Source organism: Pseudorca crassidens, chromosome 3 (genome assembly GCF_039906515.1).
Source record: "Pseudorca crassidens isolate mPseCra1 chromosome 3, mPseCra1.hap1, whole genome shotgun sequence".
Classification (NCBI taxonomy): domain Eukaryota; kingdom Metazoa; phylum Chordata; class Mammalia; order Artiodactyla; family Delphinidae; genus Pseudorca; species Pseudorca crassidens.
In genome coordinates this window covers 141,673,399-141,701,364 of record NC_090298.1, presented here as the reverse complement: position 1 = coordinate 141,701,364, position 27,966 = coordinate 141,673,399, and the positions used below count along the sequence as shown (strand labels likewise).

Here is a 27,966-nt window from a genome sequence, read left to right as displayed (position 1 = left end):
TCCATAGTGCTGCCCAATTTCCACCAGTACAGTACTTAAGTGAATTTGGCTCTGGATGGTGGGATATATAAGATGTAAACGAATTGTTTGTATATGTTTTAGAATTCTTCTAAAGGGCCTGGCCATGGAAATGCATTGAATATTACTTAAATAACTAAAGTAACTTCCTCAGAATTATTATTCTATTCTGGTTAGGATATATCTGCTCTGGTTTGTTAAAATTTCCCTTTAGAGTGGTTTTAATTTTGTTTCTGATAGCGTCCTAGGATTTACTGCCACACCCATCCTGCATCTGTTTTTCTTTGAATTACTCTCCTTGCAGTTTCTGATTCATACAGGGCCTTACAGGTTAGTGACAACCTGGCCATCACAACGCTGGGAAGGACAGGCCTACTTTTCAGAGGTGTTGATGTTTTCTGTACCTGAAGGTTTTCAAGAGATATCAATCTTCCTCACCACCGCCCTTGGCCCTCTTAATGGACTAAGCAGTTCCTCATGAAATTTCTGTGGGATATCTGTACCAACTTCTCAATATTGTTCCATCCTGAGTCTAAATTCCTGGCCTCAAGGTAATGTTAGATTTCTAGCTCCAGCCCCTATTTACATAAGGCCTATACTAAGGAACGGAACCCACAGACATCAGTCCGCTCTTCTTTCTCTGGATTTAATTTCTCTGTTACTTTCTGAAACATGCAGGTGTTCCTTTCTTTCTTTTAATCTCAGCTATGTCCTTTTAACTTTTTCAAAATTGACCCAGAATTTACATCTGTCTCCAGTAAGAGTACATTAAATTGAGCTTAGTCTGCTATTCTACTGGCATATTTGAGATCCAGATAATTTGCTAGTTAACTGGATTCAATGACTTGTATATTTCAGGCATCTAAAAATCACCATGTTCCAAATTTCCCTCCTTATAGTTAGTAATTTTCTTGGGAATCTGGATGAGATTAAATGGAATAAAGTTAGTGAGTGGCCCAGGAATGCCTGAAAGTTTGTTTGTCAGAGTGGCCAGGGAAAGTTAAGCAAGGAAGAAAAGCAAATGAAAAACAGAATCCCATTATTATGGCTGAGTTTACTCCCAGGATTCCATGCAGAGCTCTCTGTAGAGCTGGGTTGGGTTATAACTTATGCCAGAGCTCTACGTGGGGCTGACACCATCTCATGCCAAGCTCTCAGTTCTGGGCTCACGTCATCTCTGGTCCACTCTGTGGAGTGGAAACTTTGGAGGAATGGCCAATGTGTTCCACGGCGTAGGAAGAGGGAACTTGTGAATGTGACTTTCTAAATTGTGGAGGAACTAACCACTGTAAATGTGCCTTGAACTATGTTGTTTAATTTGACCAGTCAGATCAATGACTTTCCCCTTGAATGAAATGCTGCTACGTATATGAGCAGAAAAACAAAACTGGTATAAGGAATAGATAGCTAGTGGGAAGCAGCCGCATAGCACAGGGAGATGCGCTCGGTGCTTTGTGACCACCTAGAGGGGTGGGATAGGGAGGGTGGGAGGGAGGGAGATGCAAGAGGGAGGAGATATGGGGACATATGTATAACTGACTTACTTTGTTATAAAGCAGAAACTAACACACCATTGTAAAGCAATTATACTCCAATAAAGATGTTAAAAAAAAAACTGGTATAAGGAGATGGAGAGACTGGGAGTCTTATTTTCCCACCAATTAACTTTGCCTCTGACCATGACCTTCCCTTTGAGTCTCCTAAACCTTGGGGATGATCGCAGCCCCTTGTGTTGGGTGACGTCAACCCCATCTTCACTAGAACCTCTATAGTTAACTTTGATTTTTCCAACTCCGTCTATCCATCCCATGTATGCAGTCAGACATTTGATCTTGGACTTTTCCTGACAAAATATGCTTGAATATAACCATTTCTTTTCACTCCCACTGCTACTGCTATTGTCACTGCCTTAACTAGGGCTTTATCTTTAAGTTCTTTATATAAATATATAAATATCTATATATAAATATAATATACAAATAAAATATAATATTAATTCTGATGATTTTAAAGTCTTTTCTTGATAAAGACTTTTCCTGATAAAGATACACAATATCTTATATAAATATTTTTGTATTATCTGTTCTTTTCTTAGAATTTTAGCCATATGATTCTATCTCTTGGTTTGTCTAGAAGTTTTTGATTGAATGCTGGCTATTTTATTTGGCTTTTTGTTGTTTTTCTCAGTGGAAACGTTGTTTTGCTTCAAAATATTTTATTCTACCTGGAAGTAGCAAATCTTCAAATTACAATTTTTTAAATGCTTTCAAATATCAATACTATAGGTGTCACAAAATCTAGAAAAATGACATTTAAAAATGAACTACTGCCAGATGTGTCTCTATAAAACTTTTCCCCCACTCTTTTAGCTATATATTCTTTAACTGCCTCCTCATATGACAGTTTATGTATTTTTGAAATAAAATTTTAAGAAATAAACTTTGTAGTTTTTAGACATAGATTTCTTGTAACATGGTTGATTAGAATTTGCTTCTAGTTATTAATAGTTTAGAAAAGTTTATTTCAGCTTCACAATTTATTACTGATAATGCCACATTAATTTTCATTGTTAACTTTTGAGAAAACCTCTAAGGATTACTTCCTCATAAATATTTACTATTATAAATGCATTACTGATTTCAGTACTGCTATAGGTTTGTGCATTACAGGAATTCTGATAAAATACTCATTCACACCATTCCATTACACACATTGTTCATGGAGTATATTTATTTATTTATTTATTTATTTATTTATTTATTTTTGGCTGTGTTGGGTCTTCGTTGCTGTGCGCAGGCAGGCTTTCTCTACTTGCACGGAGTGGGGGCTACTCTTCGTTGCGGTGCACAGGCTTCTCATTGCGGTGGCTTCTCTTGTTGCAGAGCACGGGCGCTAGGCACGGAGGCTTCAGTAGTTGTGGCTCGCAGGCTCAGTAGTCGTGGCTCACGGGCTCTAGAGCGCAGGTTCCGTAGTTGTGGCACACCGGCTTAGTTGCTCCGTGGCATGTGGGATCTCCCCAGACCAGGGCTCGAACCCTTGTCCCCTGCATTGGCAGGTGGCTTCTTAACGACGGCGCCATCAGGGAAGCCCCTGGAGTATATTCTTGACAGAAGAAAATTTCCGTTTTGACTAAGCATTGATGAGAACTGAATCTTTGACTTATCTTTCACATGCCTGATGATTGAAATAATTTTCCACAGAATAGCTTCTGGTTTTGTACTTTTCAGTTGTTTTTTTCTTCTTCAAACGCACATGCTTTGAGAGCTGTGAAGTGCAAGACATGGCTATATTGTAAGGTGGTTTTTGTCCTTATGCTTCTGTGTCTTGTGCTAGTTAAGTCAGTAGAATAGTCAGTATGAGTACTGGAAGTTATTCCTGTAATGGGATGGTATATAGTCAATTACATATGGTGGTGTCTGAAAATCACATAATAGCCTCACTTAAAACATCTCCTTAGGGCTTCCCTGGTGGCGCAGTGGTTGAGAGTCCACCAGCCGACGCAGGGGACACGGGTTCGTGCCCCGGTCCGGGAAGATCCCACATACCGTGGAGCGGCTAGGCCCGTGAGCCATGGCCGCTGAGCCTGTGCGTCCAGAGCCTGTGCTCCACAACGGGAGAGGCCACAACAGTGAGAGGTCCGCGTACCACAGAACAAAAGAAAATCTCCTTAGCCAGATATCAAAAAAGCCTGTGGCCATTCCAATATGATCCAACATAGCGGAATATGATAGAAGGAAAATTGGCAAAGAAAGAGACGCTGGTCTTACCTGATGGAAGTGAAAATATCTCACTTTTGACAATTTTGCAAAAACCTATAATTCCATGAATTAATTTCTAGGGTTCTTCATAGGACCTAAAAAGGAACCCATAGAGTTGTGGAACAACAATAGAAGCTTCTGTGATGAGAAGCCCAGGCACCGCAACAAACAGTAGCCCCCGCTCGCCGCAACTGGAGAAAGTCTACACGCAGCATTGAAGACCCAATGCAGCCAAAATAAAAATAAATAAATTTATTTTTAAAAAAGTAATACTCTGGTTTGAGGCATGAGAAGAGAAATTAGCTAATCCTTTCAGAACTTTTAAAATATCAAACTCAGTCTCTAAGATTTTAGCATTATATACAACATCGATTACTTATTAGTGGTTTGGGAAGGCCAATTTAAAATTTTCTGATCTTACTGTATTGAAATTCACGGCCCTAATGTTTTCCACATTGACTATATGAATGATGAAGTAAAGTCAATCATGTATTTCCTTTCCGACTGGGCAGAAAACAAAATTTTGAAAAGTGTTTGGACTACTGACTTTTGATTTCTTCTAAGGCAAGTGTATAGGTAATTTTTATTCCCTGATTAGGAGAAAAATGGTGGAAGAGGGCAGGGTTAAGAATTAAGATTTCAAGAGCGTGAGAGTTAGACGACCAACCAGAGTTCCTAAGGTTCGGTGCCTGTAACTGTCGCCGCCGCTTAAGCCTGCCAAAGCAGTGGTATGGCTGCTGCCCTCGTATTTGCTACCTCTAGAAACATTCTTGCCAGTAGTGGCGGCAGCGGGACTCAATTACCCCCTTTTCTCACTCTCTGCAGACCCTCCAGATGGCGTCTTCTGTGGGCAACGTGGCCGACAGCACAGAACCAACGAAATGTATGCTTTCCTTCCAAGGGTTAGCTGAGTTGGCACATCGAGAATATCAGGCAGGAGATTTTGAGGCAGCTGAGAGACACTGCATGCAGCTGTGGAGACAAGAGCCAGACAATACTGGAGTACTTTTATTACTTTCATCTCTACACTTCCAGTGTCGAAGGCTGGACAGATCTGCCCACTTTAGTACTCTGGCAATTAAACAGAACCCTCTTCTGGCAGAAGCCTATTCGAATTCGGGGAATGTGTACAAGGAAAGAGGACAGTTGCAGGAAGCAATTGAGCATTACCGGCATGCATTGCATCTCAAGCCAGATTTCATCGATGGTTATATTAACCTGGCAGCCGCTTTGGTAGCAGCAGGCGACATGGAAGGGGCAGTACAAGCTTACGTCTCTGCTCTTCAGTGCAATCCTGATTTGTACTGTGTTCGCAGTGACCTGGGGAACCTGCTCAAAGCCCTGGGTCGCTTGGAAGGAGCCAAGGCATGTTATTTGAAAGCAATGGAGACGCAACCGAACTTTGCAGTAGCTTGGAGTAATCTTGGCTGTGTTTTCAATGCACAAGGGGAGATTTGGCTTGCAATTCATCACTTTGAAAAGGCTGTCACCCTTGACCCCAGTTTTCTGGATGCTTATATCAATTTAGGAAATGTCTTGCAAGAGGCACGGATTTTTGACAGAGCTGTGGCAGCTTACCTTTGTGCCCTAAGCTTGAGCCCAAATCATGCAGTGGTACATGCCAACCTGGCTTGTGTATACTATGAGCAAGGCCTGATAGATCTGGCAATAGACACCTACAGGCGAGCTATTGAGTTGCAACCACATTTCCCTGATGCTTACTGCAACCTAGCCAACGCTCTGGAAGAGAAGGGCAGTGTTGCCGAAGCAGAAGATTGTTATAATACAGCTCTGCGGCTGTGTCCCACCCATGCAGACTCTCTGAATAACCTAGCCAATATCAAAGGAGACCAGGGGAACATTGAAGAGGCAGTTCGCTTGTATTGTAAAGCATTAGAAGTCTTCCCAGAGTTTGCTGTTGCCCATTCAAATTTAGCAAGTGTATTGCAGCAGCAGGGAAAACTGCAGGAAGCTCTGATGCATTATAAGGAGGCTGTTCGAATCAGTCCTACCTTTGCTGATGCCTACTGTAACATGGGAAACACTCTAAAGGAGATGCAGGATGTTCAGGGAGCCTTGCAGTGTTATATTCGTGCCATTCAGATTAACCCTGCACTTGCGGATGCCCACAGCAATCTGGCTTCCATTCACAAGTATTCAGGGAATATTCCAGAAGCAATTGCTTCTTATCGCACTGCTCTGAAGCTTGAACCTGATTTTCCTGATGCTTATTGTGATTTGGCTCATTGCCTGCAGATTGTCTATGATTGGACAGACTATGATGAGCGAATGAAGAAGTTGGTCAGCATTGTGGCTGACCAGCTGGAGAAGAATAGATTGCCTTCTGTGCAGCCTCATCATAGTATGCTCTATCCTCTTTCTCATGGCTTCAGGAAGGCTATTGCTGAGAGCCATGGGAACCTCTGCTTGGATGAGATCAGTGTCCTTCACAAACCACCGTACGAACATCCAAAAGACTTGAAGCTCAGTGATGGTCGACTGCGTGTAGGATACGTGAGTTCTGACTTTGGGAATCATCCTACTTCTCATCTTATGCAGTCTATTCCAGGCATGCACAATCCTGATAAATTTGAGGTATTCTGTTATGCCCTGAGCCCACATGATGGCACAAACTTCCGAGCGAAGGTGATGGCAGAAGCCCATCATTTCATTGATCTTTCTCAGATTCCATGCAATGGGAAAGCAGCTGATCGCATCCATCAAGATGGTATACACATCCTTGTAAATATGAATGGTTATACCAGGGGTGCTCGAAATGAACTCTTTTCTCTCAGGCCAGCTCCTATTCAGGCAATGTGGCTGGGCTACCCTGGGACCAGTGGCGTGCTTTTCATGGATTATATCATCACTGATCAGGAAACTTCACCTGCTGAAGTTGCTGAGCAGTATTCTGAGAAACTGGCTTATATGCCCCATACTTTCTTTATTGGTGATCATGCTAATATGTTCCCTCACCTGAAGAAGAAAGCAGTCATCGATTTTCAGTCCAATGGGCACATTTATGACAATCGGATTGTGCTGAATGGCATCGACCTCAAAGCATTTCTTGATAGTCTCCCAGATGTGCAGATTGTCAAGACGAAATGTCCTGATGGAGGAGACAGTGCAAACAGCAGTAATACAGCTCTTAATATGCCTGTCATTCCTATGAATACTATTGCAGAGGCAGTTATTGAAATGATTAACAGAGGACAAATTCAGATAACAATTAATGGATTCAGTCTTAGCAATGGACTGGCAACTACCCAGATCAACATTAAGGCTGCCACTGGAGAGGAGGTTCCCCGTACCATTATTGTAACCACACGTTCTCAGTACGGGTTACCGGAAGATGCCATTGTGTACTGTAACTTTAATCAGTTATATAAAATTGACCCATCTACTTTGCAGATGTGGGCAAATATTCTGAAGCGTGTTCCCAATAGTGTACTGTGGCTGTTGCGTTTTCCAGCAGTAGGAGAACCTAATATTCAACAGTATGCACAAAATATGGGCCTTCCCCAGAACCGTATCATTTTTTCACCTGTTGCTCCTAAAGAGGAACATGTTCGGAGAGGCCAGCTGGCTGATGTCTGCTTGGACACTCCACTCTGTAATGGACACACCACAGGGATGGATGTCCTTTGGTCAGGGACACCCATGGTGACTATGCCAGGAGAGACTCTTGCTTCCCGAGTTGCAGCTTCCCAGCTCACTTGTTTAGGCTATCGTGAGCTTATTGCTCAAAATAGACAAGAATATGAAGACATAGCTGTGAAACTGGGAACTGATCTAGAATACCTGAAGAAACTTCGTGGCAAAGTCTGGAAGCAGAGAACATCTAGTCCTCTGTTCAACACCAAACAATACGCAATGGACCTAGAGCGGCTCTATCTACAGATGTGGGAGCATTACGCAGCTGGCAACAAACCTGATCACATGATTAAGCCTGTTGAAGTCACTGAGTCGGCCTAAATAAGGACTGTGTGCACAGGAGAATTACCCCTGTACCTGAGCCTCAACCTTCTGGGGGAAAGGGAACTACTTTTTCCTTATCTGTACAATACCATGTTGCAGATGGGTGACAGACAATGATAAGAAATAGCACAGCCAGACTTGCTTCCTGCATGATCACGATAGGAAGAGACACAAGAGATGGGAAACTGCTGTTCCACAAGGAGTCTCCATAGAATTTTGCAGCAGCCAGGTGTCTGGAAGGTCTGGAAGGTAAGTCTGGAAGGTCTGATCTCCCTTGGTCTTCCATGGGATGGATGGTTAGTGTGGAAGGGAGATAGAGATTGCCCAGCCGTTTTGTGATTATCATGGATTGATTGAGTCTTCTGGATTAATATTTTTCTTTATATTTTGGGTATTGGAGCTTTTAAAAATGTTTGGTTTCAGGTATTTTTATTCATGTGAAGTGTATATGATTCTCTTGAGATAAGGTTTTAAGCTAAAATATTCCTTGTTTTAGTTTCTGAACTCTACAGATAAATGGGGATTTTGCTGGTGTAGTCTTTTTATAGGTTTTATAAACCACTTGAGTCTATATCAGTCATTTCAGTGTCTGACATAATGTTTGGAACTATCAGTGCTTTGTTGGTTTATAGATGATGGCTTAAATTCTTTTCCTGGTCCATTTCCTTCTTCCCGTCCCCCCACTTTAAAAATTCTCCTGTAACTTGGCTAACAAAAAACCAAGTCTGATTCAAAACCTCCCAGAGCGTTTCTCTTAACCGCATCATCTGGTGCCAAATGAAGATCCTTAGGAGTGATTATTAATTCTGAAGGGCACAGTTGTGGTACTGTCACTGATGATAATAATAATGGATTTTTGGCCTAGAGTGTTGACCTATTTCACCAGTGTTTTACCGTTGACTGCCCCTCTATGCTGCTTCCAAAAGTCATAGTGTGTGATAAGATTTTTACTTTCATTTCTAAAGTTTTTTTTTTTTTTAGTGAGTCCTGTTCTTCCTTTTTCTCTCAGCAGAAATGAAATCCCAGATAAGTATAAGTATTCAAATATTTGATCAGTAAGTCACAGTTATCTCCAGTACATTAAATAACTTTCATCAAAGAAACATGTTATAGGTAAAAAGCTCTGAAGGACCAGCTATGTATATGATAATTATGTTTCAGACCTTCTACGGTATTATATATAATAACTTGTCTTCTGGACGTGGTCTTGAAGTCTTTATGGATTCAGCCTCGGTAGTAGCGAACTGCACTGCTACTTGGTTTGGAGTACAAATTAGACTCTAGCCCTCCTGGAGGTTGAGTTTTTGGTATTGAAAACCATAGAAATGAAATTATTGTATTTCAGCAAAGGATCGAGGGCTTGAGGCTTAAAAAAGGCAACATATGTGTGGGAAGCAGTCAGCCTTGAAAGCAGGTAAGGACATACCAGGCATGCGGCCGCTGCTCGAAGGGACTGTCCCTACTTGTTCCCCTCCTTATTCCATTCCATGGGAGATAAATCACCAGGGCCCAGAGATCAGAAAGAATGTAAAATTTGACAAGCAAAGCTGTCTCCCCTCTGCACGTGCAGGTTATTTTTGATGATTCTGGGTTTATGGGTTTTCTCCCAGGGAAGTTAACCTTGAACCGAGACAGTCTGTAGGTAATGTAAACCACCATCTGGCAAGCTTCCTTTTTCTAGTCTATTTAATCTGCAACTGTAGCATAATGACTTTGGAATTACTGTTGCTGTATTACCAAAATCTTAAACTAGGATATTTTTGACAAATGCGGTCCTTAGTTAATTTTTAGAGCTACAAACTGTCAGATGGCTCTGAAATAACAATTGTCTGGCTATTCTTCAGGGTGATCACAATATGGTAATGACCTTGAGGTATCACTAAAAAGCAGGAAGGTGTGAGTCTTCCTTTGGTTCCAGAGTGAAATGCGAGTTGGAGTTGCAAAAGAGGCCCACAACCAAGTGTTAGAGAAGGAAATGTGAGGTCATTAGTGAAAAACCAGGTTGAAGTTAAGGGGAAGAGGCATGAGGAAATGGGCAACTGTTACAGTATTACAAAGATCATCAAGAAGCATATCCATGAATGTGGTTTGTATTGTAATCTGCTGAAAAAGAGACAAATATCCTGGCCTGTCCTTCATGGAGATTATATTTTATTGATTCTGATAATAGATTATTGTTGATAAGGGCCTCCTATAAATTATAACCATGCAAAGGCAGCAAGATAATTTTTTTTGCTTTATGTATGTGTTTCTCATACCTACTCACTTCTCTCTTAGGGGAAGAGAAAATCACAAAAAACAAAACTGTCAAGTCTCAACGATTCCTTTTCAAAATAATTTTTTTTGCAAATTCCAGTGGAGACAATAGGTTAACTGTTAAGATTTGTAAGCCTCAAAAAGCTAGATTTTTACGAAGTGTAGCCAAATTTCATTCCATACATAATAGCTTTGGAAGGAATATGTGATGATGCAAAGTTGGAAAAAGGTGGTTTTTCTTCTGTGAATGGCTTCACTGTGTTGGGAGAACAGGCACAGAAGAAATCAAAGTAATTAAACATGGGGTGAGTTTTCCTTATAGGGGACTCTAGTGCTTTAAAATAGACTAGATAATCCTAGAGATAATCTGAGGGTAGAACAGACCAATGCCTCATTTCCAATCTGGTACCCTGGAAGAAAACAGTATATTTTCTTTGAGGTCTTGAGAGGTTTTTCTTCAGTTTTGTTTTGGTTTTGGTTCATTTTGTAATCAACCTTATTAAGGTATCATTTACATACAATAAAATGCAGACATTTTTAGTCAAGGGTTCAGTGACTTTTAATTAATGTATACATTTGTATAACTAGCACTCGCATAAAGATAGATAACAATCCTAAAACCCTAGAAAGTTTCCTCCTAGGCTTTTGCAAAAGTATCCCCATCTCCCACCCCAAGGCCACCACGGATCTGCTTTTTATCTTTAGAGATGACTTTTGCCCAGTTTACAATTTCATGTAAGTTGAATAATACAGTAGGTGCCCTTTTGATCTGGCTTCACTTGCTCAGCATATGGTTTTTGAGATTCATTCATGTTGGGATGTTTTAAACCAGGACTTTAGCCTGGGTGGCTGATGTTGTCTGAAGGCACCTATAGGTACATCTGAGTCTCTGGCATTGTCACTGTCTGTTCTTGGCTCAGTATTTTCAAGTTTACTAAGAAGCACAAGGTTGAAGTAAGGAAGATCATTGTCAGTATAATGGAGGTGAAGTGGGTTCTGTTACATAATATTCTCAGCAAAAATTGACCTGCTTGGAATCACTGTGTTGATAATCGACAAGGATTCTCTTCCTCCAAAAGCCTTGATACTATAAAACTTCTAAAGGACGCTGTCCTAGGGCCCTTCTTTTAGTTTTCATATTTTGGGAAACATTTCTGGAAAATTCAAATGCTCGCAACCTGAAAGAAGCAATTATTCACCTGAAGGCTAACTCTGCTAAAGTTGAGTTGTCCGACCTTTACATGCTGATAGAACCCAAATAGCCTTGCAAAACAATGCTCTCTTATTGGATATAAGCATATAGATTGTTTAAGGTGGACGTGTGTATGCAGTAAAGTGAAATAACAAAGAATCTTTGAGTTTCCCTTGCTGGTTTTTTTTATTTTTTCATTTGAGTTTCCATAGCGTATGCTAATAGCTCAGGGAAACCTCAGGTTAGTTTTAGGTCCACTCTTTACGTAAATGTTGAAGTACTCCATACCCACCTTTTTTCTACCTTCCTTCTTGTCTTCCATCTTTCCTTTCTAACTTCTTATAATCCATTATACTTAATCCTGCATTTGCTGAGGTGGCAATTAGTGTAGGAAAATACTGTGAAATTTTGCTGTTCAGAATGCATGTTGACCAAATTCTATATTGAGAAAAGGTCTGAATTTACCCAGAGTAACCCTTTCTCAGCGTCTTTGAATAAAGGCCATAGAAACTGGGCTATATATAGTATCCTGACAGGTATGTAGAATTCATAGCAATCGCCCTCAAAGAGCTTACCTAGCGTAGATGCATATGAATGCATTTAATAATTGCTTTATTGGCAGCAGTGCCAACATACACAGTCTATTTTGTTTTATATCATTCTCGTTACCTGCTCTTTACCACTGTATACATTGCTAATGGCGTGGTTTCTATGGCTTGTGAATTTCACGGCCAAATAATACGTAATTTATTGCACACTTCAGTGTAGAAGATGGAGACTTCATAAATTTTCGTGTGCTCGTTGCCCCTTTGGAATGTATTACACTGAGATCAGTCAAAGTAATAGATTTATTCCAAATGTGCGTGATAGGTAGACATCAATTAGGACTGATGGGCAATATTTCTTCTTCCAGCAACATAACAGTTTTTAAAGACTAAGCCATTGAACGTGGAGTTACTGAACATGGGACTCAGTTCACTGGGATCCTTCTTAGAAAAATAAAGGACAACTTGAATTGGATTTGTGTGGCTTATTCAAGTAGTAACTAGTCAGCTACATCTTGGTGAACTTAATTTGTCACAATCCTTTGGTATTTTATTAACTCTCTTCCCCTTCTTCCCCCGACTCTGACGAGAACGGATCATGAGTATCTTAAAACATACTAAGTCATCTTCCATCCCTGTTAATCTAACTACAAAAGCGCACTTTCCTTATCCAATGTAACTTACTTTTAGAGTGGCTGGGGTTTTAATTCTCTACAAAATTAAAACCAGCAAAGAGAAACATTTTCAAGGAGCCACCACATTGTAGAGCCTTAGAAAGAAGACTTTAGAATTAAGGACAAATATATCATTTTATAGCTAAAGCACCTGAGGCCTAAAGTAGGCAGGTAACCATCGAGGTCAGGGAAAGGGGTTGAAGATCAGGTTTCCAGCTGAGAAAGAGTCTAGAGGGACTCAATCTGAGCAGGTCGGAAACTGAAAGGAGACCACGAAAGTTCTGGGAAGGCTGGCATCTGGCCTCCAGTGTGGGATTCAGACAGGGAGTGGGCCTGGGGGAACTGAGCTTCTGCAGTAGGCAGAGAAGTCCACCTCCTCTCCGGAAAGTGCCACTGACATCAGGGAGTTGAGGGGAAAGAGCAATGAATTCCAGTCCACCTGAGAAAGAAGGCCAGTCTGATTAACTCTGAATTTAGGCTTATTTCAGATACTTCTTGAGAAAGAACTTGGACAAGAGCAAGTCCCACGCAGCCTCTTTTAAATCCATGCCCAGTATTTTCTGGTGGAGCTGCTTAAACCCTCCAAGTGACTCCAGTATTTTAATTTCACTCTGTAATTAATTCTGACAGTTCTATAATTGATTATTTAATGGGAAAATAAGTAGGGTCACAAAAGAGTGTGAATGTATTTTACAGGATGAGGATGGGCGGAGTGGAGCAGTCTGGAATAGGACACCAATAAAAAGGGATCTTGATAAAGAAGAACGTCTATTAGAAATGGAGAGGAATTCGCAAGGAAATTAGTGCCTGACACCACGCCCTTCTCGCTGCATGTTTAGAAGCTAGTTTCTAATTTTATTTTCATAGGCGATGTCCCTGTGATGAATTCTCTTTTACCTCCACACTATTTATCACATGGACATATTGTGAAGTTTGTGTGAGAGAAAGCAAGTATTAGAATTTGTCTTGCAAGCAGCTATAAGCACTGCCTGGAACAGTCTAGGATAGAAGGAAAAGGAAAGGAAGGTGGAAACAAAGGAGAAAGACAGCTAATGATGCTGGAGTCTCTCGCTGGGATTTGTGGTATCTCTTTTTGAAACTAAGTACAGAAAGTCAGAACTTGACTGATTGTTTCTTGATCACGGTTTGTTTTCATTTTTGTTTTTTTTCTTGCTCTCTCATCAGTTACTCCAGCCAGTGCCATGTCATTTTCAGTTTCAGTAAGCATGCCTGTCTTGTTTCCATTTGCATCATTCATGCAAACGTTGATTGAACTGATGACCCCGAGTTATCACGGAAACATTAGATACACCAGTGGATACATTTCTTAATTTTAGAAGAAAATTACCGAGTGAAGGTTAAAATAACTCCTCTTAAATTTGTCATTTAAAAAAAACTTTTCCTAACATACAATACTTCATTGCCTAACAATGCCAGATAAATGAAGAATTCCTATGTATTCATGAATGCAGGCTAGTCTGTATATTTTTTGGCAGGTATGACTGTTACCGAGGGTAACGGCCTGGTTTGCTGGCCATGTCCTGTCTCCTAGAAAGTTGTAGTTTCTGTTGTCTTTCAGTTGGTCCATTGGATATCAGAGGTGAATTGATAAAACTATACTTCCCTTTACACTTACTTTGTTTTGTTTTGTTTTGTTTTGTTTTACTTGAAGTATAGTTGATTGACAATGTTGTGTTTCAGGTGTACCGCCAAGAGATTCAGATATATATATTTCTTTTTCAGATCCGTTTCCTTTATAGGTTATTACAAGGTATTGAATATAGTTGCCTGTGCTATACATCAGGACCTCGTAGTTATCTACTTTATACATAGTATACACTTACTTTGTGTGATCCACGCTGGTCAGACCACATAATTATTTTCACTTCTGATATAATTTTTTCAGGTTCAACCTCAAATCTTTGATGAGAAGATATTTTAAAATAAGGTTAGCATGTGTGTGCTCTAAATCCAACAGTAGTTATTAGAGATATGATTTTGCACTAGGTATTCCTCTCTTTTTTGTTCTTGGCCAACCAATTGAAAATTAGTTTTTATTTTCTGGTTGGTTTGCTAGATGTTTATGACTATAATAAAAGTCTTAAATTTTGTCTCATATCTTAAAGCACAATCTGAATTAGCAATGGATATTGTGCTATACATAGGGGCTGTGATATAAATATAGTTTCTAACTTCAAAAACATATAACCTAGAAGGGAACACAGACACATATGCAGCAATTATGGCAACTGCATATGTTTACTAAGTGAAATAGCACTGAGATGGATAAAGTGCTAGCAAACCTTGAACAGGCAAATCAGCTTCAAAAATAGATGCGCAGTTCTTTAAAAATCTTTTTAACATTTTTCCAGGTACATGTAGAATATAACTTAGCATAAAAACGGTATGGGTTTGAGGATATGGGGAGGGAGAAGGTTAAGCTGTGACAAAGTGAGAGAGTGACACAGACATATATACACTACCAAACATGAAATAGATAGCTAGTGGGAAGCAGCCGCTTAGCACAGGGAGATCAGCTCGGTGCTTTGTGACCACCTGGATGGGTGGGATAGGGAGGGTGGGAGGGAGACAAAAGAGGGAGGGGTTATGGGGATGTATGTATATGTATAACTGATTCACTTTGTTATATAGCAGAAACACACCATTGTAAAGCAATTATACTCCAATAAGGACGTTAAAAATAAATAAATAAGGAAAAGAAGACTGACTCATCCAATTAAAAAAAAAAAAAGAAATTCTCTTGTCCTGGATTCAAGAGAAGGGATGAAGTAAAAGGATGAGGAAGAACAAGAAGAGGAAATGTGAGCGTGGAGAGGGTAGGAGGAAGAGCAGAAGGCAAATAAGTGTATGTGCTTCCCTTGCCATCCCTGACTTTTTTTTTTTTTTTTTTTTTGCGCTTCAGGAAAACCCAAAAGCCAGAGAAGAGCACGGAGGTGGTCACCACTGCATGTGAACAAAAAGGTGGAGAGAAGAGAATGGTGGTAATCTGCGCAGGCAACTGGAGGATGACCTGAGTGCATCTCGCCAGGGAACAGTCCCTGTTCCATCGAACCCCTGAAGATGCCAGGCTCTTATGTTTAGATGGGGGACCAAAGGCATCTGTGGGGTCACCACATACATCACTCCTGGAGGTGTTGTTCACTCTTTGTAAAGAGTGTCCCTGGTGAGGTTCCACATCTCCCTCTGCAGGACCCAGCCTTGCCCTCCCAACCTGCCGAGGTCAGCAGGCAACATCCCCAGTTAATCACCAGGTGTGGTGAGATATCTGGAGTGGCCCTGGTACCCCCCAGTTCAGGCGTCCTGGGGAAAGGGTGAGGAGGACAGAGGCACCGGGGCTTCTTCTCACGCAAGCAGACAGCTCACCTGGCCCAGCGCTGCTGCATCCCTGTGGGCACGCGGTAGCCCTGGCATCCGGTAGGGGACACTGCAGGATCCACACCTGGCTGGGATTTGCCCACCCCTTGGGGACCCCGCAACCTCTGTGGAGCCCCACTGAAGGGCCTGGGTCACCTCATGGCACCATTTCTCAACCTGAGGTTCTATAGATTTTCCATAGATGTGTAAAAATTGAATACAACACACACACACAAAATGAAGGCAATTCAAAGCAATGCTAATTTAGGATGAGTTAAAGGGCCAGCATTCCAAGTTAATTATGACCTTAAAATTAGATAACAAATACATCTGGTTTTATTACACGCTGAAAAGCAGTGTCTTCTACAAACTTTTCATGTTGGGATACAGCAAAGCTATAGAATTTATGATTCTATGACCACAGCATCAGGATATTTTTAAATTAAAAAGCACAGGCAAGTTTGGCTGGGGTGTTAAAGAAAAATGATTATTAGGGGAAAAGGGAACATTGCGGTTCTCTGCCCACTTCCACTGTGCTGGTCTCATGATGGGCCGTGTTGCGTGTGGGCTGGAGGGACAGGGTCACTACTCCCACCTGTGTCATCAGACCTCCCACTCCTCACAGCGCCCAGGTGGGAGGGACCCACACTTTTCACCCTGGAGCCCCAGAGCCTCCCCTTTCCTCTGCATCACTTTCACTGTTCAGGGGACCAATCACTTGAACGCCGCCCTGCCAAATGCCCAGGTTAAATCGCCCCTGTAGGACAGGTCTCTCTGCTACCAGAACACACTTGGCAAAGAGCAGCAAACAGGCCCCAGTGCCCTGGGGATGTGAGCCCTGGGGGATGTCAGGGCCCAAAGTCACTTGCAGTGTCTGAGTAGCCCCCTGGGTCCCACACACCGACCCCAGGAAGCCCACCTCCCCACTGACTCCAGTCCCTGCCTTTGTGTGGCAGGTTCTGGTCTGACACCTGTGACGACTGTGACCTGGAGGCCTCAGCCTGAGACTCAGAGGGGATGGAGCTTGTGCAGCGTCTGGCAGCTTAAATGAGACACGAAGCCAAGGAAGGAGGGCCGCCTCTCTGCTCCTCCTCCGCTCCTGAGTCAGCTAGTGAGTGCCGGTTACTTCCTGTCGGAGCTGTACAGATTTAGCATAAATTTTAGATATAGGTCTTACTTTTAACAGTGAAAGGCTGTTACATCAAGCAAAATTGATCTCTTTTTTTTTTTTAAGTATTTCTATGTAAGATAACACACAAGTATAGAAAAGCACCCTCCGCAAAGGGAGGGCTCAGTGAATTACAATGGGCGCTCCACTCTGGGGAGCAGTAGTTTTTCCCTCTGTAAAAGCCCAGATGCTTCTGAGAAGCTTCTCAGCTTCCTTACTCTGGCCCGACCTCCACAGCGGAAATCCCAAAGGGACTGGATTCTCCCAGCCCTCCAACAGCCTCCACTACTTTCTGGTTGTGCTGCCACACTCATTTTGAGTTATTTGTGTGTAAATCACTGCACTTGGAATATACGTGGAGTAACTGATTTCATTCTTATAACTGAATAAGTTAGCATTTATTCTTCTCCCCTTCTACAGGGGGCAGCCAGGGTGCTGGGGACGTCCTGTATATTGAACTGGATGTTGGTAACAGATGTGTTTATATTTACAAGCAACCATAAAGCTCTACGCTTAAGATCTGTGCCCTGTACAATACACCAAGTAAACTTCAATTAGAAAGAGATGCCAAAAAATTTCCCCACAAAACAAACTTCAGGGCCCGGTGGCTTCCTCTGATTTCTACCAAACATTTAAGACAGAAACGATGCCCGTCTCCTACACACTCTTCCAGAGAACAGATACAGAGGGAACACACCCACACTGCTTTCATCGGACCAGGAGAATACTGATGTCATACCAGCAGCAGATATTACAGGACAGGAGAAATTACAGGCTAAACACTTTTGAATGTCGATGTCAAAATCCAAAAGCAAATATTAGCAGTCTAAATCTAGAGGTTTTCAGAAAGGAAGGAAACTGGGATTTCGTGGTGGTATTTCCAGTGGTTGATGTGAACAGGATCACTGGGTGTTTGGGCGCTGCCTGGGAACGTGGAGAGAAGGGACAATGCCATCGAGTTAGTGGAATGAACATTTGGTGACAGAGATTAGGAGGGCCTGGGTCATCCTCAGAGACAGTCCTGGGATGGGGTCTCTAGGCTGTGGCTATGGGGGAGTCCCTCTAGAAGGGCATGGGCCTCTCTCCTGTGCCACTGCAGGGTCTAGGGATGGATGAGGAGTTTGTAGGGGCTGGATTTTGATGAGGAAGGATGAGCAGGGAAGGTGCGCCCTCAGAGCCAGTGCAGCCACGGCCCCTCCCCAGCCAGGCTGTAGCCCAGGCTACTCAGACAATTGCTCACATCAATAGGCGATCACGCCACCTTCACCCACTAAACCACCAAGCACAGCCTAGCAGGCCACTGTCCTCATTAATCAGCACTACCTGTGCATCCAGGGCTGGTTGTTGAAGACCAAGCTAATTTGTTAGAGACGTGCCATGTGGGCAACTGGCTTGGAGAGACCAGGGCTCTGAGCCACGTGGAGACAAGCCGACCACTGGTCAGACCACCAGGAGGCTCACCCAGTGTGTGAAGACGCTGAGGGAGGAGGGACGTAGATGGGACCCTCTGATCCTTCAAGGGACCTTCTTTCAGGGATATTTAAGAGCTGTGGGGTCAGGGATCAACATGTAAGTGAGGCAGCGGGTCAGGCATGGGCCCTCCTGTTGGCTCAGACCCCTCCTGTCCTTGGAGCAACCATGGGGCAGGCAGGAGGATTGGGGGCATGGAGGGAGGGGAGCCCTGGGCTCAGGGGTCCAGAGCACCATCTAGAGGATTCAGGGGTTCAGGGATTTCTGTCCCAGGGAACCAACTACATTCCTGTCCCACATCCATCTGTCATCAGCTTTGCGACTCCAGGAAAGTCACTTAAAATCTCAACATTTTAGTGCCATGTACCATAAAATATGGTTCACAGCACCTGCCATGAGTTCCTCACGGGGCTGATGTGGGGATCACAGGAGATGATGACAGATATTCTTCACAAGCTCTAAAGCATCACACCCATAACCTTCCCCACTCCCCTGCCCTGTGGCATCCAGGTCCCCTCTCTGGAGGCAGCACTACCACATTTCTTGCTTATTCTTCCAGACATTTAATATTTGCACACTTAGGTAGCACTTATGAAGTAACCATCATTTTTCATCAGGGTCTACCTGATTTGCTGTATTAAGCTTCATCATGTAATACTAATAAGTGGGCCCTCTTAACATTTCCATTATCGCAGAACAAGGAGCTGAGGACAGAGGGTCTGCATAACTTTCCCAGGTTCATGTGGCTTCTGGTATGATTTGAATCCAGACCATCAGGCACCAGCCCCCACTCTGTCGGTCACTGTGCTGTGCTCCCTTTCTGTATTATCTCACTAAATAAAGTCATGTCTCCGTGCAGTCAGCCTGCTGGCTATTTTAAGTGCACACCACATTGCAACACCCTCTTCTCAGCCCAGCTTCGATTCACATGACTCCCCTAGACTCCCCTAGGAGGCTGGTGAACAAACAGAACAGACGTGTGACCTGGGAATGAATTGACACCTCTGCATGGTCTTCTCCCAGCAACATATCAATAGTTCTCTCAGTTTCTGTCGTGTTTTCCAGGATCATGACTCGGGTACCAAGAAGAAAAGGAAGATTATAAAGGAGTCAAACACAGGATGCACAAGAATATCATCTGCGATCAAGATAATCTGCTGGCCATCCGCAGCGGTGGTTCAGGCACATCAGAATCAGCATCTGGCCAAACAACAGGATAGGGACACAAATAGCACCCCCACTAACCACTCCATTGAAGGTACTGTGGAAATAATACCAGCAAGTAGATTCAGGAGCAATGGCTGTAGTTTGTACAGCAGAGCCTGGATCTGGCTGAGGGAGGATTGGGCAGGGAAGGTGACCACTCAGAGCCCATGCAGCCACTGCCCGCTCTTAGGCAGGGCTTAGTCCAAGCTGCTCAGATGATTGGTCAGTTTCTAGTCAGTGAGACCCTGGGGGCCTGTAAACCTCATCTGTTAAGCCACCAAAACACCAGCCCAGTAGACCCTGTTCCCAGCTAATGAATATTAACTGCTCATCATCCAGGTTTGATCAGTTGAAGATGATGCTAATTCGCTGTGCAACTGTCATGTGGGCAGTTGGTTTGGAATGTCCTGGGTTTTGAGTCAGTTAGGGAGTCAAGTAGACTACTGGTCATTCAGGGTGGTCACCTGACCACCAGGAAGTCTGACTGCAAATCAGCTGCTAGAATCAAGTGCTGAGGGGGAAGGGAGGGGAGATGCACACACATTTGGATACCCCGGTCCATCAGGGGGTCTGCATTTGGGGGAAAGACATTGTATTTGGGGTCAGGGATTGAAACGTAGAGCCAGGAGGTGGGTCCAGATTTGAGCCGTTCTCTTGGGCCAGGCACCTCCTCCGAGTACCAGCTGTCTCCCTGCAGCATCCTTGGGGCAGGAGGATGTGGGAAAGGGAGTGAGGAGAGCTCTTGGTTTGTGTATCCAGGGCATGATCTCATGTCCATGTGTTCAGGAATCTCTATCCCTCCCCTGCCTCAGACCCATCACTCATCAGTGTTGTGACTCTGGGCAAGTTACTCAATCTGTCTAAATTTCAGTGCCCTGAACCATAAAATATGGGTCACAGCCCCTACTCTGCCCACCCCACAGTGCATCACAAGAAATAATATTCTTTCCATGAGCTCTAAAACTTCTTACTCATGTCATCAATGTGAAAAAGTAGGCTCTCTCCTCCTGTTTGTAGCCTCCTAGGTGCCCTTTCTGGAGACGACCTACTTATTCTTCCAGGCATTTAATACTTGAACATTTATGTAGGTAGCACTTATGAAGTACCCATCATTTTTCTTCAGGCTTTGTATTTACTAATTTTTAGCCTCAGGACATAATACGAATAAGCAGGTCCTACTAATATTTCCATATCCTTGGCCAGGGAACTGAGAAACAGAAGGGCTAAGTAACTAACCTTCCTAGGTACACACGGCGTTCAAATAGGATTTGATTTCAGGCCATCAGGCACCAGCACCCATACTCTCCCTCATTGTGTTGTGCTGACTTTGTACTTGTCTCATGTAAATAAAGTTATTTTCCCCATGTGATCAGCCTGTTGGGTATTTTAAGTGCACGCTAAAATGCAAGATCCATCTTCATAAGCCCTACTTTGATTCAGGGGACTCCCCGGGCAGCTAGTAATAAGGAGCTCTGAAGTTTGACCTGTGAATAAGTTAAGACTTTTGCCAGGAAGATGTCAACACCTCTCACTATTGTGAATGTATTTCCTAGGAACTTGTTTCAGGAATATGAAAAGAAAAAGACAAGGATTCAAACCAAGGATACATATGGGGATTGATCCTCCGTGAAGAAAATATACTGGCTGGTCCTCACCGTCATTCAACAGCTCAAAATGAACATCTAGTCCCAAAGGGTTGAGCCTCAACTATCATCCCATACAAGCCACTCCATTGAAGTCACTGTGAGAATTCCATCCTGAAACTGATCAAGAGTAATGACTATAAAAATGTTGTCATATTATCCTTTGACTGAGATATAATTCACATTCCATCAATGCACATTTTTTTTTTAACTGTGTGATTCAGCTGCTTTTAGTGTACTCAGGTTTTGCAATCAACATCTCTAATTCCAGTACATTTTCATCATCCCCAAGAGAAACCTCATACCTAGTATCAGTCATTCTCATTCTGTCCTCCCCTTTCACCCCAGCCCTGGGCCTTTCTGTCTCTATTGATTTTCCTATGCTGGACCTTTCATATGAATAGAACCACACAACGTGCGGACTTCTGTGTCTGACTTTTGCAGTAAGCAAAATGTATTCAAGGTGCATCCATGTTGTAGCATGTATCTGTCCTTCACCCTTTTAATGGCTGAATAATAGTCATTGTATGGATAAAACACATTTTATTTTTCCATTCCTCAGTTGGTGAATAGTTGGGTTGTTTCCACTTTTTGACTATTATAAATAATGATACGACAATGTAACACTCATGTACAAGTTTTTGTGTGAACATATGTTTTTTATTTCTCCTGGACATATACCTGGGAGTGGAGTTCCTGGGCCATGCTGTATCTCTGTGTTGAACTTTTTGAGGAACGGCCAAACTATTTTCTTTTTCATATTTGCACCAGTGATGCTTGAAAGTGCCAATTTCCCCACATCATTGCCAACCCTTGTTTTTAAAAAAATTATATGGCACAATAGTGGTTATGAAGTGGTCTCTCACTGTAGTTTCAGTTTGCATAATTTTGACTAATAATTTTGGACATGTTTTCATGTGCTTATTGGCAATTTGTGTCTTCTTTGGAGCAGTATCTATGCAGATTCTTTTTCTCATTTTTAAAATTTGGTTATTTGACATTTTATTGTTGAGTTGCCAGTGTTCTTTACATATTCTGAATACTAGGCTTTATCAGATATATGACTTGCAAACATTTTCCTTCATTCTGAAGGTTGTATTATGTCTTTCTTGATGGTGTTCTTTGAAACACAAAGGATTTTAATTTTGATAAAGTCCAATTTCTTTTTCCTTTTGTTGCCTGTGCTTTTGCTATCATATTTAAGAGTTCATTGCCAAATCCAAGACTATGAAGATTTATCCCTTTTTTTCTTCAGAAATTTGTATAGTTTAGCTCTTATATTTAACTCTTTGATCCATTTTAAATTCAAAGTCTATTTTGTCTGATATTGGTATAGACACTCCTGCTCTCTTTTGGTTACTATTTGAGTTTTCTCACTGAGTTTGGAATTCCCTTTTCTATACTTTAACTTTCAACCTGCTTGATTCTTTTGATCTCAAGTAAGTCTCTTGTAGACAGCATATAGTTGGGTCATATGTTTTTACCTATTCCGCCAATCTCTGTATTTTGATTGGAGAGTTTAATGCATTTACATTTAAAGTAATTGCTGACAAAAAAAAAAAAAAGTAATTGCTGACAAAAAAAAGACTTATTTCTGCTATTGTGCTGTTTCTTTTCCATCTGCCCAAAGCTTTTTTGCCCCTCATTTCCTGCATTCCTATCTTTCGTTGTGTGTGTTTAGCTGATTTCTTACAATAAAATATTTAAATTACTTTCTCACTTCCTTTTGGGACTATTCTATAGCTATTTTCTTTGTGTTTACCATGGGGATTACCTTTAACATCCTAAAATTAAAACACTCTAATTTGAACTTATACCAGGTTAAACTCAACAACATCCAAGTTCTTGAAGCTAAAAGAGCATCCTACTATCTCAATGCAAAAGACCTTCTCCAAGACACACTGCAGTTTCTGCCTGGCTGGGACATTGCCCCAGAGTGGGGTTAAGTTTAAGGAGTGAAGGAGGCATACATTTCCATCCTCTGGATCACTGCTCACCAAAAAATACATAATGCCAGGCACATATGTAATTTTGAATTTTCTACTGAACACACCAGGAAAATGAAAATGGTGAGGTCAATGTAAATAATAGATTTTTAATTCAGTATCTGCAAAGTGTTAGAATGTTTACATGTGTCACGAGAAATGTGGTCATATTACGAAGGCTTGAGAGCCGTGTGGGGCAAGATAGAGGACAAACAACATGCACTTGAAACTCTAAGAAGTGAACGCTAACAGGCAGATGGGGCCTGGAAGTCCAAAGTTGAATAACAGCCCATAACAGGGTGATTATGGTGGGGTTTTTTTCCTGCCTCTGTCTCCCAACTTAGGCAAGGCACGCAAAGTCCAGCAACAACTGAAAGTTAAAACCATGGGATCAACCTTTTATTTCTAGCCAGACAAGTGAGAAAGTGGGGGGCTTGGATGTTGAGGAGTGAGGGGGTCATCCCCATTGGTCTTTTTCTCCCCAGTTACCACATCTCCCCTGCAACCTCAGTGATGGCAGAGGCCTTCACTGAGAAATGGCCTGTGTCTCTGGACAAAGGAACAGGTTAAGAGGCTCCTATTGTCTGAAGAGTGTGGGGGCATGCCCGTTATTTTCCTTTCTTTTCTCTTGCTATTTAAATTGACAAGAACAGGTACTACACTTGATCTTAGCCGAAAGGCTGAGATGAAATAGACAAAATAAACTTTAAGCTAAAATTACTGTCAAGTATAAATTTTACTAATCTAGTAATTCCAAAGGACCAAAGAGCAGGGCAGTGGCTTTATTGAGAACCCAGGATTTCCGAGTGTCCACCGTGCTCAGTCACTTTTAAATCATCAGCACAGCCCTATAATTCAGAGATTTAGGTGAAGTGACTTGCCCAGGGTCACACAGCTAAGTGAGAGTCTTCTGGGACCAACAGTAACTTTTGCAAAGGCGTCTCTTGCTATACTTAATCACTGCCACCATCTGACACTCACATTCTTTCTTTTTATACTATTCTGTTTCCTTGGGTCAAAGAATCCGACCCCTGAATTAAGGTTAAATAGCAATTAGTGGCAGATCAAAAGCCAAAATCGCTTCAAGATATTCTTTTAATTCCCCCAAGTAATGCCTTTAGTCACAAAAATATAGAACAATATAGAAAATTACAAGTGACCTTAGTGTTCACAGGCAAGCACTAATACATTTTAATGTACCATGATCATATTAAAATAGAAATAACTATGAAACATTTTCTGCGGAGAAGCAGCCCCTGCGGCAGGCAGCAGAAAGGGACAGGGAGGCTGCATGGTGCCCAGGCCCCCAATGGCCTAGGTCTCACCCTGCAGCTCACTGCTGATGCGCCGGAACACTGCTTCCTTCTCGGAGTCTAGGTCTTCAGCGGCAACAGGGAAACCCAGCTCAGGGCCTGGGGGCAGCCTCAGAGGCTCCCCTTGCCGGTGCGGCAGCAGAGGAATCCTGCGTTTTCGGGGCCTGGGACTGTCAGATGTGCAGGAGCCGTTCCTTCAGGGCCCTTTCTGCCCTCTTGGTGCCTCTACATCTTTGTCAGGCTGGCTTTTCCTCTGGGAAACCACCGGAGCTGCAGAGGGCGACGGAGGGCCCTCCTTGCTCCCTTTCTTTGCAGACTTTTGGAGCAGCCCTTCCGGTATGGCGGGACTCCTCCTTCTCTTCACTGGTAGGAAACCTCGGGTGGAGATATATCAGTTCATGATGGCGTTTCTTTGGGGGCAGGAGCTCATACAAGCGATCTGCGGTCTCCTGGTGGATCTGTCTTCTGCCCTCTTGGCGTGGAGGTCTCTCTGTAGAGGTCCAGGCCTGGGCACGAAGAAAGAGCCCCCCAGGGGCCTAAATGCAGATCGTGCGCCCCCGGTGTCATCGGGGCCGCTTCTCTGGTCTTCGTTCCTCCCTGTGACTGTGGGGACTTCTTCCTGCTCGGCCATCCCTTGCCCGCTCTCTCCCAGGGCCCTCAACACCGTCTTCTCTGTGCTGTAGTTCGGGACACAGCTGGGTGTCGTGGCCGGCACTGGCTGCCCCCGTGCCACACTGAGAGTGACTGTGTCCACTGCGGACACTGAGCTGCGGGACGTCGTGGAGGTGCGAGCACCCATCACTGCCTTCTTCCGATGGCCTCGCCTGCAGATGGAGATAAGGATCCCCAGAAAGGAGCGCAGGGTCTGCGGAACGGTAGAATGGGGTCTCAGAGACTCTGTGGCAAAGCGCAGATGCAGAGTCACTGGACACTTGTGGGCTGGCCTGCGAGTGGATAGCCGGCCATAGACAGCTGGGTGACCCGGGCCAGCCATGGGAAGTCGGTGGGTGCGGGGAGCGGGCTGGGGGCAGCCGAAACCTCCTGGCAGGTGCTGGTCCCCCAGTGCCCGGGGCGGGGGTGAGGGGCAGGGCCTACCTAAGTAACTGACCCTAGAGAACTTGGGTGAGGTCGGTCCTTGGTTAGAGAGCTGGGCTCCGAGCACTCTCCTTCAGCTGCCAACTCGGCCAAAAGCGGAGTGAGCTCTCTTTGGCCTGTTGCTGGGGTGCAGCTCTGAAACCTGTGAGCGAACAATGGGCGTGCGTTGGTGGGGCGCAAAAGTTTAGGGAGGGGTGGCGCATGCGCAGAGTACACGTCAGGCCCTGGGGCGCACAGGTGAGGATGCGCGCCCCTGGACCGTCTAGCGCTTCTGAATCTCCCCGGGGGTCTGAGGGCTGGAGGTGTTTGCCTTGAGGGTGATGAGCTTCTTGGCAGGGCAGCTGCCCCTTCTCCCCCGGCCGGCTCTAACTGTACAGGATGGGTCCCCGGCCACCAGAGCAGGAAAGCTGGAGAGCAGGGTACCTGGCTCAGCAGCCGCCGCCCGAGGTGGCAGATTTGGCATCAGCGCCTGTGCGTCCGCCTGCCTTCCCACCTGGTAACATTGGAGGAGAGAGCCGCTAAGAACAGAAGTGCAAAAAAAAAAAAAAACCAAAAACAAACAAACAAAAAACCCCAGAAGTGCCCAAGCCAATCAGATCCTGCTGGGGTGACAACTGAAGGGGCAGGCAGGGCGGGCTGGGAGGGACATATATACCAGGTCCAAACCCAGAAAGATCTGAAATGCACGAGTCAGAATGAAAGTCCAGAATCATCCTTGGGCTTTGGGCTGAGCTGGAAGTATAGCCAAACTCTTCAAGGTCTCCAGCTCCACCTGCAGTTTCTGCCTGGCTGGGACATTGCCCCAGAGTGGGGTTAAGTTTAAGGAGTCTTAGTTCCCCTACCAGGGACTGAACCCGGGGCCCCAGCAGTGAAAGTGCTGAGTCCTAACCACTGGACCGCCAGGGAATTCCCTGTATATGTATGAAAAAAGGATACCACAGTCTCAGAGGGTGGCGTTGACGTCATACAAAGGTGACACGTATGACAGCTATAACAAAGAATGGAAGGTAAAAGAATCTATATGGATGTAAGCCTTCTGAATTTTATTTAATTGGTAAAATATTAACTCTAGACTGTGAAACAATACGTATACATAGTGTTATTCCAAGAACAATTAAAAAATGACAAACTCAAGAAAATTGGATAACCTCAATAGTCCTATATTTAGGAATTGTGGACAAGATAGCTAAAACATTCACATATGTGTTTTGTGAAAAGTTTTTCTCTTGGTTAATTGCCTAGGAGTGGGTTTTTGGGTCATATGGTAAGTATGGCCCTCTCAGCCAGCCCTGGCCACCACTTCAGGTGTCACCCCAGCAGGATCTGGATGGTGTGGGCACTTCCGTTCTTAGCGACTCCCCTCCAGTGCCGCCAGGGGAAAGGGCAGGAGGACGCAGAGGCGCTGCTGCCAAAGCTGCCGCCTCTTGTGGGAGCTGCACAGCCAGCAACCTTGCTCCACTTTGCTGGGCGGGGATCCCGTCCAGTACAGTTGGTTTCCCCGACAGCACTGGGGCGCGGCCAGGGGAGAAGGGCCAGCTGTCCTGCCAAGAAGCTCATCACCCTCAAGGCAAACACCTCCAGCCCTCAGACCCCCGGGAGATTCAGAAGCGCTAGACGGTCCAGGGGCGCGCATCCTCACCTGTGCGCCCCAGGGCCTGACGTGTACTCTGCGCATGCGCCACCCCTCCCTTACCTTTTGCGCCCCACCAACGCACGCCCATTGTTCGCTCACAGGTTTCAGAGTATAAAAAGGCAACAGGCCAAAGAGAGCTCACTCCGCTTTTGGCCGAGTTGGCAGCTGAAGGAGAGTGCTCGGAGCCCAGCTCTCTAACCAAGGACCGACCTAACCCAAGTTCTCTAGGAGCAGTTACTTAGGTAGGCCCTGCCCCTCACCCTCGTCCCGGGCACTGGGGGACCAGCACCTGCCAGGAGGGCTCGGCTGCCCCCAGCGCGCTCCCCGCGCCCACCGACTTCCCATGGCCGGCCCGGGTCACCCAGCTGTCTATGGCCGGCTATCCACTCGCAGGCCGGCCCACAAGTGTCCAGTGACTCTGCATCTGCGCTTTGCCACAGAGTCTCTGAGACCCCATTCTACCATCCCGCAGACGCTGCACTCCTTATGGGGATCCTTATCTCCATCTTCAGGCGAGGCCATCGGAAGAAAGCAGAGATGGGTGCTCGCACCTCCACGACGTCCCGCAGCTCAGTGTCCGCAGTGGACACAGTCACTCTCAGTGTGGCACGGGGGCAGCAAGTTTCGGCCAGGACACCCAGCTGTGTCCCGAACTAC

General features: G+C 44.1%; 3 pseudogenes; 1 reads left to right on the top strand and 2 right to left on the bottom strand.

The window, feature by feature from the left end:
* The window catches only part of LOC137222074 (UDP-N-acetylglucosamine--peptide N-acetylglucosaminyltransferase 110 kDa subunit pseudogene), a 225,515-nt pseudogene that overhangs the window by 39,038 nt on the left and 158,511 nt on the right, over nucleotides 1-27,966 (bottom strand).
* LOC137222069 (UDP-N-acetylglucosamine--peptide N-acetylglucosaminyltransferase 110 kDa subunit pseudogene) lies at nucleotides 4,171-19,292 on the top strand (annotated as a pseudogene).
* LOC137222903 (U2 spliceosomal RNA) lies at nucleotides 23,855-23,960 on the bottom strand (annotated as a pseudogene).